Consider the following 18,050-nt stretch of genomic DNA (forward strand, 5'->3'; position numbering starts at 1 on the left):
AGTATTTACTGGATGAATCATTTCATATAAAGCTTTTTGGTATCAATTTTAAGAACCGAACAATCGAATTATTGCATTAATCAGGCATTATTTATTTGAAATTTAATTTATTATGTGTGATATATTCGTGGACTTAATGCATAAAATGTTATCAAAGGATGCGTCACCTTAACAGGGACAATTTTTGTTGGATATGAGAATATTTTCCTAATTCGGTCTTACAGGAAACATAAGAAAGGAATAAACAACTTGGAATTTAATAATACATAGTTGGTTGATGAAAGAATAGTATTTATGAAAAATGAACTAGTGTTCATAAAACTAAAAAAAAGTGTAATGAACTTAAATTATCCAGATTCGATTTAGCTTGTAATCATTGATATATATCCCATTATGGAACTGACATTGAAATGACAAACACGAAAAGCTCTCAAGTAAAATTTCACCTTACCAGCTCCTTATTGCCGGTAATTTCCAGTTTATTTGAAATTCCACTTTACTGAATCCAGTAAAAAAAGATAACGACATTATGCCACTATCATATAATTTTTCTACTTGATTCCTACACAGCGAACTATTTTGAAATGCTATTGAACACGAAGCTATCCTGGAAAGCTCATGCGAAGAATAAAATTAAATATTAAACTAGAAAAAGTATTGGCTATTTTGGAAGGAAATTTGTTCTGTCAACATATAATGAAATATTTCTGCATAAAATAATCAGACATATGGGGTTGTACCCACTTTTCCCAAAATTGGCACTATTTGAGAATATGTCATGATATCTTCAGAACTAAAGGTTTATACGCATATTGCCATCTGTGCATATACAACATGATTAATAATAAATTAATACCTCCAAGGATAACCTTCATCTTTAGTTACTAGAATAATTAAACTTTTCCAGATGTGTAAAATTGAAGTTGGCGCAGGAAAGGCCAGGCGTTTTGACTAAGGATAAATTTGCTCTTTCGGATAATCATACACACTTGATGAAATCATCTATTTATAAAAGTGTTGTATTGAAAAATGTTGCTTCACCAAATAATAAAGTATGAGTATGTTTAATAATATATTATTCTAGCAGTTCTTCTGGGAAATTACATTATTTAAATAAAATAACGCAAAATATATGATTTGTCACTTCACAATTAGTATTGTAAATTAATTGCGTTATAATTTGTTTCTATTATTTGTATAAAACGAAAAAAATTTATGTAAAAATATTTTCAACTGAAATAAAATTTAAGTAATAACATTTCAATTGAAAAGTCCCCGGCCTGACACATAGATGGCGCTACTAAAATTAAATCCATATGTGTTTTAGTTAGCCCTAACTAACCCTCTAAAGATGCGTGTATAAATTTGTTAGCTGCCGGATCATTAGTTTGTGAATTATAGCATTTTGAGTGAAGCAACTTTACTATTGTGAAAAAAATGATAAAAAGGAATTTTGCGTGTTTGAAAATATTGCTTTTTGAAAGCAAAAAATACAGTTGAAGCAAAAACTTGACTTGATGCCGAGTTTCCGGACACTGCTCCAGGAAAATCAACCATCAAGGATTGGTATGCTAACTTTAAACGTGGTGCAATGAGCACCGAAAACGGTGAAAATAGCCCAAACGCCCAAAAGAGATTGTTACTGACGAAAACATTAAAAAAATCCACTAAATGATTTTGAATGACCGTAAATTGAAAATGAATGAAATAGAAGACACTCTAAAGATATCAACTGAACGTGTACATCATAGCATTCACGAATATTTCGGTATGAGAAAGCTCTCTGTAAAGTGGGTGCCGCACGAGCTCACTTTTGACCAAAAACAAGGACGAGTTGATGATTCGGACCAATTTTTGAACATGATCAAGCGCCCGATCACCGAGTTTTTGCGTCGATATATGGCAGTGAATGAAACATGGCTCCATCATTTCACTCCGAAGTTAAATCGATAGTTACCCGAGTTTATTGCACACGATGAACCCGCTCCAAAGCGTGGGAAAAGGCAACAGTCGGCTGGCAAGGTTATGGCGTCTGTATTTTAGGATGCGCATGGAATAATTTCCATTGACCACATTGAAACGCGAAGGACTATCAACAGCGACTATTACGTAGCGTTGTTAGATCGCTTGACGGACAAAATCGCCGAAAAACGGCCGCGTTTGAAGAAAAAGAAAGTACTGCTTCACCAAGACAATGCATCGTGTCACAAGTCAGTGAAAACGATGGCAAAATCCATGAATTGGTCTTCGAAATTCTTTCTCATCCACCGTATTCTCCAGATCTGACCCCAGCGACTATTTCCTGTTGTCAGATCTCAAAAGAATGCTCCCTGGGAAAAAAATTTCGTCGAATGAAGAGATGGTCTCCGAAACTGACGCCTATTTTGAAGTAAAGGACAAATCGTACTATAAAAATAGTATCGAAAATTTGGAGGATCGGTATAATCAGTGAAGGGAATTATGTGGAATAAAAAAACTAATTCTGCCAAAAAAATGTGCTTTACTACGATAGGCCGGTAACCTTTCAATTGACCTGTTAGTTGTATGTAACATGTGTGGCATGTGCCTTCTAAATAAAAAAAATTAAAACCAGGGACAAAATGGAATAGAATCTTGTATCTGTTGTTACTGTTAGGGAACAATGAATCTTTTACAATAACTGCAAGCGTAGAAAGTCATGGTTATAAGTTAAGTCATCAACATCAGTTATTAATCCCACCTACGTTGCAAATCGGTTAACTTACGTATGACCTGTTGAGATAAGGTTCTCTTCGGTTGTGTTCATATTTGTATTCAAAATCGAGGCTGTACTCAATTTGATAAAGCAAAAATCATCATATGACATATAGTAGGATCGAGGCATTTTTGGCATCAATATGACAAGCACCCATCAGTTATTATATGATTATTTGACCGTAAAAACAATTAGCACATTAGAATCAAGAAATTGCTCAATTGAAATTGAGAAAAATTAGCTCAGTAGCCCGTTTCGTCCGCATCTATTTGCCAACAATGTTCGCAAACAATCATACAACTAGATTAAAATAATCTCCAAGGCGATAAAGCAAGAGCTCACGCATTGGCTCAAATAATAACATTTCTAAGCGATATATTGGTCAAAAACAAAAATAGTTCCCCTCTTAAAAATTATATATATTTAAAGTTACATTTTTCACGTATCCTGCCGTCCATGTAAATTTTGCGGCGAGATAACAAAATCTGATTATATCACTTGATGGATGCTCGATTTTTCAAGCAAAATTAGCTCAGCATACATCTCGATGGTAGGTTGGTAACATCACGTTAGACAAGAAGCAGAGCAGATTAGAATCAAAGCAACTGTACCAGTAGTCCAGTTGAGCAACTGTACTGGACAGAAGATAAAGCCAAAAAAAACAAAGTTTTAGGATTAATTACCAATACTTATAAGAGCCTTAAGAGCTGCACGATGACCTCGAAATCAAATCGATACACGAAGAAGTCCTAGCAAAGGAATCAATACAGCTACTGGACAAAACGCAGGAAATCAGGAATTTGAAGTGAATAAGCGAAGAAGCCACACGAATTTGTTTAGTTTATAAGTGTATTCTTAAGTTTAAGTTAAATAGTTTAGTTTTATTTTATACTTCTTAATTGGGAAATGCACATTGCTCGTATTGATGAAAACACAAGAGAACTATAGCAATAAATTAATCTTTAAATTAAGACTGTTGAAAGCATATCTAATGTAAGATAAAATTATTTTAAAAAAATTCTGTTGTAAAATACTCACTGGGCCTAGGAAATACAGCAACCTATATTTAAATCCCGACAAAAATAGTCTACGCTAACACCAATAACCATACCAATCATACCACTACCAAAACACTTCGTTTAACAAGAAAGTTGTCACACAATTAATAATGTATCGACACAATCGTAGAAAATTAATAAATGACAAAGTCGAGATAAGAATCCGTTGCGTTCAGATAATTAATTTATTATTCCAACGCCCATCCTAAAAAATTACGTAAAACCACATTCATCGTATCTGCATTGTAACATACGAAACAAGCACAACGGAAAAACAAACGCGCATCGACGTATCCCCGCCATATCGTTTGTGCGAAGAAGAAAAACGCTGGCTTGGCCCGAGAAGAAAAGATTTTTGTTTTCGTTGTTCGACCAGAAGCAGCTGATGCAATCGATTTTGGTCAAACAACATTTGTAGTTTTATGTAAGATAATATGAAAATGATGCATGATTATGTTAATATAAACTAAGACCAAGCGATCGGCGGCACCTTTGAAGATCAAAGCTTTCACGTTGTAAAGCAAAGCAAACTGACTGGCCGCGTTATTACGATATATTAATAATTTATAGATAATAAATAATCTATATATATATATATATATATATATATATATATATATATATAGAGGCATGTCGAATTTTACATAGTGGAGTAACGGTCTACAAAATACCCAAAAATACAATCCCAGATGTTGAACACGGGCGGGGTGCCAGCAGCGCCAACTAGAACCCGATAACGAATAGCTGGCAACCCCGAGACGTTTATCTGGGATGTTATTGAAGGGTATTTCCATTCATTCAGTACCCGACCATCGTTTGGTTTAGACCTGCCATCGACCACCGACTGCCCAAGCTCCAGGTAACACCGCTGCCATCCGTTTTATCTATTTTGTATTTTCCATATATTTATATTACTTCAATAAATAACGGTCACATAATGCTAACACCACTGTTTCATTTCGTTTTACCTCCATTCACCGAGCCATATATATATAGTGAATATATATATATATATATATATATATATATATATATATATATATATATATATATATAGTAAAGCAATGCAATATTAAAAACATGCGGGGCGTGGTTTCGAAAATGGTGATTTCGGTGTGTAAGACAAACAATCTTTTGGTAGTTTAGTAGTTTAAAGATGCGAAACTTCAAGAGGTCTTGTGTTAAGACCCAACCCAAACTGCCGGTGATTGATTACGAGCAATTGGGATAATCGAATGAAGAAGGGTGCCACATCAATTGAGTGACAGGCAAATGCAAAATCCGAAAATCGTCTATGAAATGCTGCTTCGAAGATATGATCGGAAGTAATTTCTACATCGAATAGTGACGGGTGATGATAATTGGATTTATTTTGAAACCCCCATGTGCAAAAAATCGCGGTTATCACCTGGCGAAGACGGCCGATCGCTTCCAGGGCGAAATCGTTTTGATTGCAAGACAATGCTCTGTGTTTGGTGGTACCAAAGTGGTGTGGTGTACTACGAACAACTGCAAAATAGTGATTGCTTTGTCAGTAGCAAGTGATCAATTTAAACCAAGGCTTGTCCGAGACACGATAAAGTAATTCACACACATAACATGCCATTACATAAAGCAAAACCAGTCAAGGAAACGTTGAAAGCACTTAGATGGAGCATATTATCTCACCCGCCTACTCCCTAGACTTTGATCCGTCCGCCTTTTGCATCAATGGGATATACGCTTGCAGAGCAGCACTTCGCCAATTTCGAAGAAGTTAAAAAAAAAATTTTTTTATTACTCTTCGTGAGTCCACAATCTGCCCTATTGGCAATAAGTATTTCTTTTGTTTATATTATATATACATGGCATGTAGAAAATCACTTCATTAAGCAATCTTCTGTATAAAATATTATCTTAATTAATTAGTCTTATTCCAACGCTTATTCTAAACTCTACATATGTCCAGTAATCAGATCAGGTGGTGTTAAACGTTTTAGTCTACGCACTTCACTATCACGTCGCATATTTAGCTGATTAGCGAGTACATTGGGATGCACTGACACTCTTTCGAAGTACTTCACACAAACACGTTGGATTACACTCGTTATAGGTTCTAGAGGAATATCGCGTTGTATCACTTTATTTGAAATATAGTACGGAGCATCAACAATGGCACGCAACACCTTATTTTGGAACCGTTGAATGATGGATATATTAGATTTTCTAGCGGTACCCCATAGTTGAATTCCATATGTCTAAATGGGCTTAAGTATAGACTCATACAGCAATACCTTATTATCTAATGATAACTTGGATTTGCGCCCAATGAGCCAATACATTTGATATAATTTTAGTCCTAGCTGTTTCCGTTTAGAGAGTATGTGCTTCTTCCAGGTTAGGCGTCGATCTAAATGCATACCAAGATATTTAACATGCTCTGCTTGGGGGAGTTGACGATGATTGATATTTACTGGTGGACATGTTCTTCTACGCAGGGTAAACGTTATATGCGTGGATTTTGATTCATTGGCTTGTTAGAAAATGGTTCGAAGAATCGTTGTGCTCAAAAGACAAAATGTATTTATTAGTATTTGAAATTAATTGGTCGTGATTTACTTATGATATAGCTTTTGTAATCGTTATAGATGATAATATTATGGTATTATGAGCACACAAACAGGAACTTTATTTAGATTTTAGATTTTATTGCGGGTGACATGGAAGAAACTCACCTAAACGTTATAATGTGTAGACGACATACATAGAATACATAAGAAGAATATGGAAATAACCATAAGGTTAATTAAGGATGAAAGGATTTATGTGAATCAAGTTCCTAAGGTAAACCATTACTTCCTTTAGACAAACTTAAAAAGAATGATTCAACAATAGCACCCAATTCCGTATTTTATGAACGATGATAACTAATGACCAAAATTTTCTAATGCCAGTTTAGGGTAAATGATGTGGCTCGGTGAATGGAGGTAAAACGAAATGAAACAGTGGTGTTTACATGATGTGACCGTTATTTATTGACAATATAAAAAATGAGAAAAATACAAAGATAAAAAGGATGGCAGCGGAGTTACCTGTTGACGAGGCTTGGGCAGTCGATGGTGGCACGTCTAAACCAAACGAGGGTTGAGCACTGAATGACCGAAATACCCTTCAATAATATCCCAGATAAACGTCTCGGGGTTGCCGCCAGCTATTCGGTGTCGGGTTCCAATTGGCACCCCGCCCGTGTTCAACATCTGGGATTATATTTCTGGGTATTTTGTAGACCGTTATTCCACGATGTAAAATTCGACATGCCTCAATTCGCTACAATACTCCCCTGCCAGAATTTTACATAAAATTACTTCAACAAAAATACAAAAATGTTTGCAAAAAATATCAAATACAAAAAAAAAACATATACCAAAAAAAATGTGCTGTGTAAACTGGGCTTTGAAAAAATATGATAGTTCGAAATGGTTGTGATCTGGTACGGCTGTTGATATATTCCGGTCCTACAGATACCGTTGCATCATCGTCGCTTTGGCACTTGAATGTGGTCCATCGACGACGTTGAAAACAAGCTATTCTTCAGACAGGGCTCCCGTAATCGACGCTGTGGGAGGATCGACTGTTCGACGACGTGGTAGCTTATTTTCTTCGACGACGAGACGTTAGCAATTCTGGTACTTCGGCGAAGACATGACGAGTCTACGGTGACTGCAATCGGTACCTAGCTTCTGGAGCTGCTCTGTGACTAATCCGTAGTCACATACGTTAGGTTAATTCATAAAAAACAAATAACGACGGTATCCGACCGAAGCTGCCCAAAGCCTTTTAAATCAAAATATCTGCCATTATGACGGAGACGGCGAGCGAAGGAAGACATTATGATTTAAACATAGCGCCGAAAGAAATGTTTAGCCGAGACGCTGATGATTAAGCAGTGACGTAAATATATTCCAAAAGATTGTGAAATAAAATTTTGACAAAAAAAAATTTAAAAAAATGAATTGGAAATAATGAAATTAATCGGAATAAAATGAAAATGAATCTAGAAGGTAAAATTGAAAAGGAATCGAATTAAAAATATTTAAAATTTTGAAACAAAAAAAAATATAACGGCCACGTAAAATACATACCAAACACCATGTTCCACGTACCCTCCATTCACGAGTCCAAACCCAATTTTCCGAAAGATCACGTCGGGGTCACCACTTTAGGGTAAATGATGTGGCTCGGTGAATGGAGGTAAATCGAAATGAAACAGTGGTGTTTACATGATGTGACCGTTATTTATTGACAATATAAAAAATGAGAAAAATACAAAGATAAAAAGGATGGCAGCGGAGTTACCTGAAGACGAGGCTTGGGCAGTCGATGGTGGCACGTCTTAACCGAACGAGGGTTGAGCACTGAATGAATGAAATACCCTTCAATAATATCCCAGATAAACGTCTCGGGGTTGCCGCCAGCTATTCGGTGTCGGGTTCCAATTGGCACCCCGCCCGTGTTCAACATCTGGGATTATATTTCTGGGTATTTTGTAGACCGTTATTCCACGATGTAAAATTCGACATGCCTCAATTCGCTACACCAGTATTGTAAGTGGTGTTTATAAGTTAGAGGAAGCTGGCTAAAGCAGATTTTTTTACGAAGCACATTTAGATAACGATATAAGACGAAAGCATACACACCGAAAGTGAACATATTTATAATCACTATCGCAGCTAAAACATATTCTAGGCAATATATGCAAATAGAGTAATAAAAAATGGGCTAGAACCAAATCAATTATCGACATTGTCAAACTTGATATTGAGAGAAATGCAAATGCATTTTTGCAATAAATAACATTATGCAATTTAACATTTTATTCTTAAGTATTCATAAGAATATTTTTGGGGCTTCATTTATTTAATATAAGGTTGTTCACATAATATCACAGTTTTATTGGCATTATATAATTTACCATTCAAATCCAACCATATTAAATTTAAAAAAAAAAGCCTGGGAGGTCTAGAGAAAGTACTAGTACTAAGAAAGAAGCAATAAAAATGTCAAAAAAAAATAGAGCACAGATTCTCGGAAGGTTTGGTTATTGTTACAAATAAATACAAAAATCAGCATCAGTATGTGGCGACCTATTCCATCTAGACACAATATATTTGAAAATGAACACCAGTGTTATAATAAAACATAACCTTCAATTGGACACAACAGCTGTACATTTAATCAAGCACACAGTCGGCAAATATAACTCAGTAAAAGAAAAACAAATAAACTAATAAACGGTTTACGAAAAAAATTAATGTTTAACACAATGTCTTGGTTTTAAGTTACGTATATGGCCACATATCCTCGTGACCCCTATCAGTTCTAAATTTATAAATAAATCTGTTATCAATTCAGTTATAGTGTTCGGTAAAGTAGTATTCCTTTAGCTAGAATATATTTTAACAACAGATAGAGTTAATTAAACAAGAATTTATAATATAAACAACATTTTGTAGCTGCTCTCTGGCACATTTATGTTATTCAAAAAAAAATAGGATGACTTCTCTAATTACTCATAAGTTTTTGTTTTCAATCTTTTTATTCAGACTTGGAGTATGCAATTTACTAGTTGGAATCGAACCCAATGCATGAGTTAACGGGTTTTAATAATTTCTGGATAAAATAACCTAGCAAAAACATGAAAACTTTTCTTAAACGTTAAGAATAATATTGAGTTAAATAAATAATATAAATATATATATTGGGGAACCACTACAGTCATCAAATTAATTAATATTTAATGTCATACTAAGATTTGATTAATATCCTAGCCATTGGAAAGTGGCTAAAATCATTATGATTCTTAAGAAAAATTCTGTGAAAAAATCATAAGACGACTCCGCTTATCGTCCTATAATCCGAAATCTGACATACCGACCTCAAGAAATACTACTGTTGCAACATATGCTGACGATACAGCGGTTTTATCATCACACGAGGATCCAATATCAGCCATAAGATAATTCAAACTTCATCTTAATAAAGTCAATTTATGGTTAAAAACGTGGCGTATCAAAGCAAATGAGACAAAATCTACCCATGTGACATTTACCCTTTGTAGAAGAACATGTCCGTCCGTAGAATTGAATAATCATGAACTTCCGCAAGCAGACAACGTTAAATATCTGGGAATGCATTTCGATCAACGTTTGACATGGAAAAACATATAGTGACAAAGTGCAAACAGTTGGGGTTAAACTAAACCAAATATACTGGCTGATAGGGCGTAAATCTAAATTATCATTAGATAATAAGATTTAACTGTATAAGTCAATTAGGCCCATCTGAACCTATGGTATTGAACTGTGGGGTACTACTATCAAATCTAACATAGATATCCTCCAGAGGGTCTAGAATAAAGTGTTGCGAGTCATCGTCGATACCCCATATTAAGTGTCGAACAAACTGATTCAGCGAGATATCCCCATAGAACCCATAACGGGTATGATTCGAAGTGTGTAGAGTACGAAAGACTATTACTTTTAATTAAGACTATTAATTTTATCTAAAATAATCAGATATTTGTGCAATAATATTATTGCTGAGCTGATGTGACGGAAAGTCGAAAGTCGTTCAGTACAAAAGCCATTCAGTATGCTTTTTAAGCACTAACTGTAGCATATAAGGCCCCGTAGAAATATTGTGGAAAACTGCTTCCATGGTGTAATGGTTAAAACATCTAGCTTCCAAACGGAGGTCGCGAATTCGATTCCCGGCAAGGACAATAACTTTTGGTTAATGTTTAGTTAGAACATCTTAAAATCACTAGGCAAGGTAGCGGACTCCGTGTCCTGAAGCACTTCTTATTTTCAATCATTGTTTCTTTATCCCTATTCTTTCTCAGACGGGCTTTACGTTGACTTGGCCTACCCATTGAAATATTAAATAAAATAACTGCGTAATTTATTGAATAAATATCTAACTTTAACTAGCGAAAAATAAAACATATTTAACAAAGAAATTGAACCGACCTCAACAAATAAATAAGGAACTCACTAAAAACTAAAAAATAATCAAACGTTTTTTAAAAATGTTTTTAAATAAAATATGTACATAATAATTGTCACAACTAAAAAAAAATAAACAAAAACCCTATTTAACTTATCTACTACTCGTATTTTATATTCTACTATATACACACAGTTTAGCTTAATACCTACCTAAACGTATTTATCTATTTACAAAAATATAGTAATAAATATCACATGAGTCGTATTTATTAGATTATCTTCATAAATTATAGTTTTTATTACATAAAATAAAATAATATGTTCTAATTTTATAATTATTTCCAAAATATTTTGTTTTGATAGTGATACACTATTTCTATTAATACATTTTAAAAACGCTATAGAAAATAAAAACACTAATCTCCACTATTTGGTTAATAAAAAGAACCAATATCAGGCATTTGGTTATTGGAAAACATTAATATTTACAAATTGTAATTTTAAAATCAGTTTACAAACAGGTATGTGTGATTATTTTAAGCATAAATTAGGTAATTCAAATAAGGAGCCATAATTTATTGCGGATGTAGTGAACCTCTCATTTGAACCAATAAATAATAGATCAATCCTTCAGATAATACATAACAACACTTTAAAAATAAAAGAAAAATTGTAATAGAAAACAAACGTTTGACTAAACAATATCTTCTATTAAAATTATCAGATTTAGCATTCAGTGATTGCACAAAAAGAAATTTAGAGATTCAATGAGATAATTGTAGAATAAAATATTCAATTGAAGATTTGATTGAAGAATTGATTCAATTCAATATTGAGTCATAAAATATATGTCTATCTATACAGTATCATGTATTTCTCTTAAAGCCCCTGTAATATATCAACTCATTTTTAATTAATATCTCGACTTACTGATAGTAAACGTTAGAATATTGCTACTGAAAATATATTTATGTAATTATATCAGAAGGAATTAAGATAAAAGTCAATGGCTTGGAATTAAAATAAATTAAAATAATTAATTAATGACGGCTTCTCCTTCAAAGCCCCTAATAATCCACACAACTACGGTTTTAAATAATGACTATGTATAATTATATTTGTATTTATATTTAAATTAGATTGATATTGTCGTCATGTACATACACGAGGTAAATATAAGTAAATATTTGTTTTTATGGTTGTCAGTAAATATAATACCAAACAGTACCCTATTATTGCTTAATTAATCTAGCAGCATCTTACAAATTTTATTGAAGTACACTTAATCTACGGCTGTACCTTATAAAAACATATAAATAATTTATAACTTTTCAATAACAATAAAAACCTTTTGTTAAGTAACTTAAACATATCTTCTAGCCGTGATTAGCACAAGCAATTAACGTGTATTTACCTAATGATGAAACCAAATTAGGAAAAATATCATAGAAAAAAAAATGCGTTATATTGTTATTTGGATTCTAGTGTTTATGGTAATGACGGCCAAAAATAAACACTGAACGATCATAGATCGTTTAAAAAAATTATGCAACGGTATTTTACTTATCGTAGAAGATTATTGTTTTACATATATAATTATAGTTAAATTAGTGACATATAATTGTTCATAAAGTAAATATACCCACACAAAGGATCAGTAAATATCATTTAAATTAAATATGATATTAAAAGATACTATAAACACGAAGTAGTACCTGAAATACAAACAAGTAAATGAACTACCTGAAGTTATATCCTTATCACCAGTAATACGAAACTCAATGAAACTTATAGCAACAATCACTAAAATTATCTCAACTCCAATAATTAGAAATTAGAAGGCCAAGAACTCTACAACAACTATACAAAACGAAGAATAATTAGTGAGAAAGAACAATACAAGGTCAACGAAACACTATAATATCAAATAATTAATAAAACTTAATATATAAATATAATAAAAATAATATAATTTATATAATTTTTTTGCATTTGTTGGATGTTATAACTACATGATCATTAAATCTATTTCAACTAAAGCATTAAAATGTAAACATGAAAATACTAATAGGTAGGTGTTTATATAATTCTTAATATACAAGATAACAAAATATATTATCTCCTTGCTATTTATTAATGTTTAAATATATATTAATAGCATACAATGCTTATTTAACTACCAATTTAATATATTTTATTACTGGTAAAGAAAATATGTCAGACATATAAAAATAAAAATATTTTTAATAGATAAAAACTAACTATAATGCGAAGATAAATTTAATTAATATTATGTTGTTTAACTATTAAGAGAATCAAATCTTGATAAAGAGAATATTATAATTTCTTCTACAACTAAACACCAAAAACCATACCAAAGCCATATTTCAACTATCAGTGTTTTAGTAGCAAAGTGGATGAACCTACTGGTCTACCCACTACACCACCCCGGCGGCTCTAATTAATTATTATATCACTTAAGAATAAAATAGATATAAAAAATAATCTATACCCTTAATTTAATGTAACTTAAATGGTTTTCTAGGCTTTATTTAGAAAAAATATAATAAACTTTTTTATAATATATGTTATATATAACACTAATAATTAAAATTAAAAAGTAAATATTAATAATCGAAAGGAATAAAAAGAAATCAATTCATATTAAAGGGAATTAGTCCTAAAGGGAATATAATGAAAAATTAAATATATTATTTTACAAATTATTAATTAAAATAAGAAAGCTTGTATAAATAAACAAAGATTATAAAAAGAAATTAAGTCGTATTAAAGGAATATATTTGTATACGTATTGAAATTTCGTATTTACTATTAAAAATAACATCAGATCTCATCGATTAACATTAAAAATCAATATCTTTTTCATCGAGAGTTTTATTAGAAAAAAATCAACAAATATAAATAAAAATCGAACGTATTAATACCACACTTACATATATAGATCAACCGCTTCATGGTTTAATTCCATCCAGCTAGGGTCATCGACTACTGATAAATAAATCTCACTTAGCATTCTTCTCGGATTGTTCAGATTATTTGCATTATATATAGCTTGTTTCGTACATAGATTACTTTGTACAATTTTAGCAATTTCGACCTAGAGGTTGGTAAGTGGTCATCAACTTTAAAAAAATCCGGGCATACCCAGCGGCGCTATTAGCGTAAGCGAAGAATTTCGGAATGTTGACCAATGAGTTCCGGGATCACTTCTCATATTAACAATTTCTTTTTTTTTTCGGTCGAACAGATTATTTATTATTTTAGCAAAAAAATATCGGATGTAGTTTATATATGGTATAAAAATAGATATTTAAATAAAATTATTTGTGTTTAATAACTGTAGTTTGTTTTTTATTTCGAAAGTCTTTTAACATTATTATTTCATAATTATCAATGATATTGCAAATACAATCAATTTTTTAGTGATCTGTCATGTAACTGAAGATTGAAAGAATGTTAATCTATAAGTTCCGGGATCAGTTCTCAAGTTAGCACTTTCTTGTTAATCGCTAGAAATTCGTAGTTTATTTATTATCTTCTCAAAAAAATATCACATGTAGTTTATATAAAAAATTGAAATAGATGTTTAAATAAACTTATTTATGTTATTAACCGTAAATAGTTTGTTTATAATAATATTACGAACACTTTCGTTGTTTCTAACTCGTTAATTTTTGTAGTAATTCTTGGTATAACTGAAGATTAAACGAATCTATAAGTTCCGGGAGTAGTTCTCAAGTTAGTACTTTCTTGTTTTTCTCTAGAAATTCGCAATTTATTATTTTCACGAAAAAATATTAGGTGTAGCTTATACAGAGAATAAAAATAAAGGTTTAAATAAAATTATTTGTAATTTATAACTTTAAGTAGTCTGTTTTTGACTAGCTTATCATTGTTATTTAATAATTATACGTGGCACTACAAATACTTTCCATATTTCTATCATTTTTAGTAGTTTTTTTGCGTAAATAAAGTTTATGATAATGTTGATCTATATGTTCCGGCATTAGTTATGACGATATCACGTCCTTGTTTTTCATAGAAATTAACAATTTATTTATTATTTTCGCAAAAAATATCACATGAAGTTTTTATATAGAATAAAAATAGATATTTAAACAAAATTATTTGTGTTTAGTACCTGTAAATAGTTTGTTTTTAAGTTGGCTAACTTTATTATTCCGTAATTATGAATGATATTACTAATACTTTTAATATATCTTATTCTATCGATTTTTTAGGGATCTTTCATGTAACTGGAGATTGAAAGAATGTTGATCTATAAGTTCCGGTATTAGTTCTCAAGTTAGCACTTTGTTTTCTTTTCGTATTTTTTTCATAATTCTTCCTATAACCCAAGAGTGAAAGAATGTGGAAGTAGTAACTGTAAATAGTTTATTTTTAACTAGATTTATATTATTATTTAATAATCAAAAATGGCATTAAAAATACTTTTGTATACTTTTACATATTTTTTATTCTATCTATTTTTTAGTAGTTTTTCGTATACATAAAGTTTCAGAGCTTGTTGATTTATAAGTTCCGGGATTAGTTCTTCTGAATTTACTTTCTTCTTTTTCATAATTTATCGTTGTTTATATATAGGATAAAAAGATATTTAAGTAATATTTTTTGTGATTAGTAACTGTAAATAGTTTATTTTTCACTAGATTTATATTATTATTTAATAATTAAAAATGGCATTAAAAATACTTTTGTATACTTTTACATATTTTTTATTCTATCTATTTTTTAGTAGTTTTTCGTATACATAAAGTTTCAGAGCTTGTTGATTTATAAGTTCCGGGATTAGTTCTTCTGAATTTACTTTCTTCTTTTTCCATAGAAATTAGCAGATAATTTATCGTTGTTTATATATAGGATAAAAAGATATTTAAATAATATTTTTTGTGATTAGTAACTGTAAATAGTTTGTTTTTAAGTAGATTAAAATTATTATTTAATAATTATAAATGGAAACAAAAATAATTCCAATATCTTCGATTGTATTAATTTTTTAGCAGTTTTGCGTGCAAATAAAGTTTCAGAGAATGATCTATAAATTCCGGGATTACTTTTTATGATATTACTTGCTTGTTTTTCCGTAGAAATTATTTATTATTTTTCCAAAATAAATACCAGACCTTGCTTATACAATAAAAATAGATATTTAAGCAAAATTATCTTTTCTTAATGACTATAAATTGATTGTAAGTCAACTAACATTATTATTTTGTAATTATGAATGATATTACAAACATATTCGATATTTCTTATTGGAAACAAATTAAAAATGTATAGTGATTTTTCGTATAACCGAAAATTGAAAGAATGTTGATCTATGAGTTCCGGGATTAGTCCTCATGTTATTACCTTCTTGTTTTTCGCTATAAATTAACCGATTATTTATTATTTGGCAAACATATCAGATGTAGTTTGCATATAGAGTAAGCGTTTCTTTAGGGAGTTTATGAGTGCTTGTCTATAAGTTCCAAGATTACAAATTACCACTTTTTGTCTTGTAACTACACTTGTAATAATAGTTGATTAAAAAAATTAAAATTATTATTTAATAAATAGTATAAATCTGTATTACAATATTGCTGGGTTTACTTTAAATTATGGCTTTGGTTAATTTTATTGGTGATTATACGTGTACCAGAAGATTTTCAAAATATTGATCAATAAATCTCGAGATAACGCCAAATTAATTTATTTATTATATTCGTAAAAATGAACTTATGTATATATGGAATAAACAATATACACAATAATATATAATTAAATAAATTAACATTGCTATATAATAACTATGGTTGACATTAAATACTTTTTTATATTATATGTTTTTGTCAATTTTTGGTATAAATGAAGATTTTCCGAATAGTGATCTGTAAGTTCCGGGATAACTTCTCATATTAGTGTTACTTTTTCTTTGCTAAAATTTAGAAGATTACTTATCATTTTCAAAATAAAAATATACAAAGAGTATACAGAACTAGAGCATTATACATTTATATAATAATTTATGTAATATAGAATAATAATATATTTATATATAAGTGATTCAGTATATATTATTTAAAAAAATTACGTTATTATTTAATATCTATGAGTGATATAAACAATGATTTTTAAATATATTTTTTATATATAATCACTAAATGATATACCATTGTTAATTAATATTTAATTAAGTGAAGGTCTGTAATTATCTTTCATGTTTCATATATTATAATTACAATAATTGTATTGATGATAATATTCTAAAAATAAAAGTCATGATTTCATTAATATATTATAATAATTCATTAGTATAAAATATTTTACTATATTTCATAAATATTTAAACAAATGGTGGGGATATATATTATTGAAAGATCGTTTTAATGATATTTAAAAATGAATACTTACAGAAATTCAGACGAACTAGTCTTGGCAATTTTTTGCCGTAACTTGACGGTGTCAACCAACTAGAAAAACAAAAACTTGTCAACTAAACAAACATTAAACTGAAACCAACGTCACCCACTGGAAAACGAGATGAATCGATGGGAAAATAATAACGAGAGAGTGAATCGAAAGATTCCCGCCAAAAAAATCACGTCGCCGTGTGTAGCGCGCACGCAGAAAAACGAAAGACTGACGCTGCTCAATGTGCTGCTACGTTCAGCGTCGTACGTCCGAAACTGGTAACGGTTCGTTGTGGAGGTCTGTTGCTGTTGCGGTTTCCCCACCAGCAAGGATTGAACCGTATGTAGACCGGCAAATCCTTTGATTGCTCGCTGTCCAGGATAACGTTCTGGCGTTCGACTCCCTCTCCGGCGTAGAGACGCCCACGCAATGCAGGGAGCTTACTCTGACTTCAGTTCTCGTTTGGTCTCGCATAAAAGCGCATGTGGAAATACTGCCGGTTTGGGTTTATGCGTCAATTTATCTTTTCGGAATTAAAATTATTAAATTATAATAAAAATTAATTGTAATTAAAGTTTTATTAAAATTGTTAAATCTAGTTAACCGCAAATAATGTAAAATTATTGAAATCTTTCCAAATACTTCAACAAGTACAACATTATCATATAAAACGACTTGATATTGTTTAGTTATTATTGTTTATACTAGAGAAAATTTCGGTATTAATATGTTAACCTTAGAGTCCGTATTAGTCGTATGAAAAATAATTAGATCATTTAAAATAAGGATAACATAAGCGTTCTTACTTACATGTTTGAAACTTCTGTAATTTCTCTG

General features: G+C 30.8%; 1 protein-coding gene across 3 annotated transcripts in view; it reads right to left on the reverse strand.

Annotated features, from left to right (window-relative positions):
* Window positions 1-17,490, reverse strand: part of LOC143191803 (BMP-binding endothelial regulator protein) — a 374,404-nt gene extending 356,914 nt beyond the window's left edge. The window contains exons 1-2 of one of the 3 annotated variants that reach the window (XM_076397185.1): window positions 17,332-17,471; window positions 17,214-17,272 (exon numbers count right to left, since the gene is read on the reverse strand). The gene's annotated coding sequence lies outside the window, so the exon portion shown is untranslated. Of the gene's footprint in view, window positions 1-3,772; window positions 4,105-17,213 lie in introns of those variants that run through there. The other 2 variants (XM_076397184.1, XM_076397186.1) reach the window with 2 other exon arrangements.
* Window positions 17,491-18,050: the final 560 nt, after the last annotated feature.

Source organism: Rhynchophorus ferrugineus, unplaced genomic scaffold (genome assembly GCF_030347505.1).
Source record: "Rhynchophorus ferrugineus isolate W39M unplaced genomic scaffold, kcgeb_rfMv2 rfM2, whole genome shotgun sequence".
NCBI lineage: Eukaryota > Metazoa > Arthropoda > Insecta > Coleoptera > Curculionidae > Rhynchophorus > Rhynchophorus ferrugineus.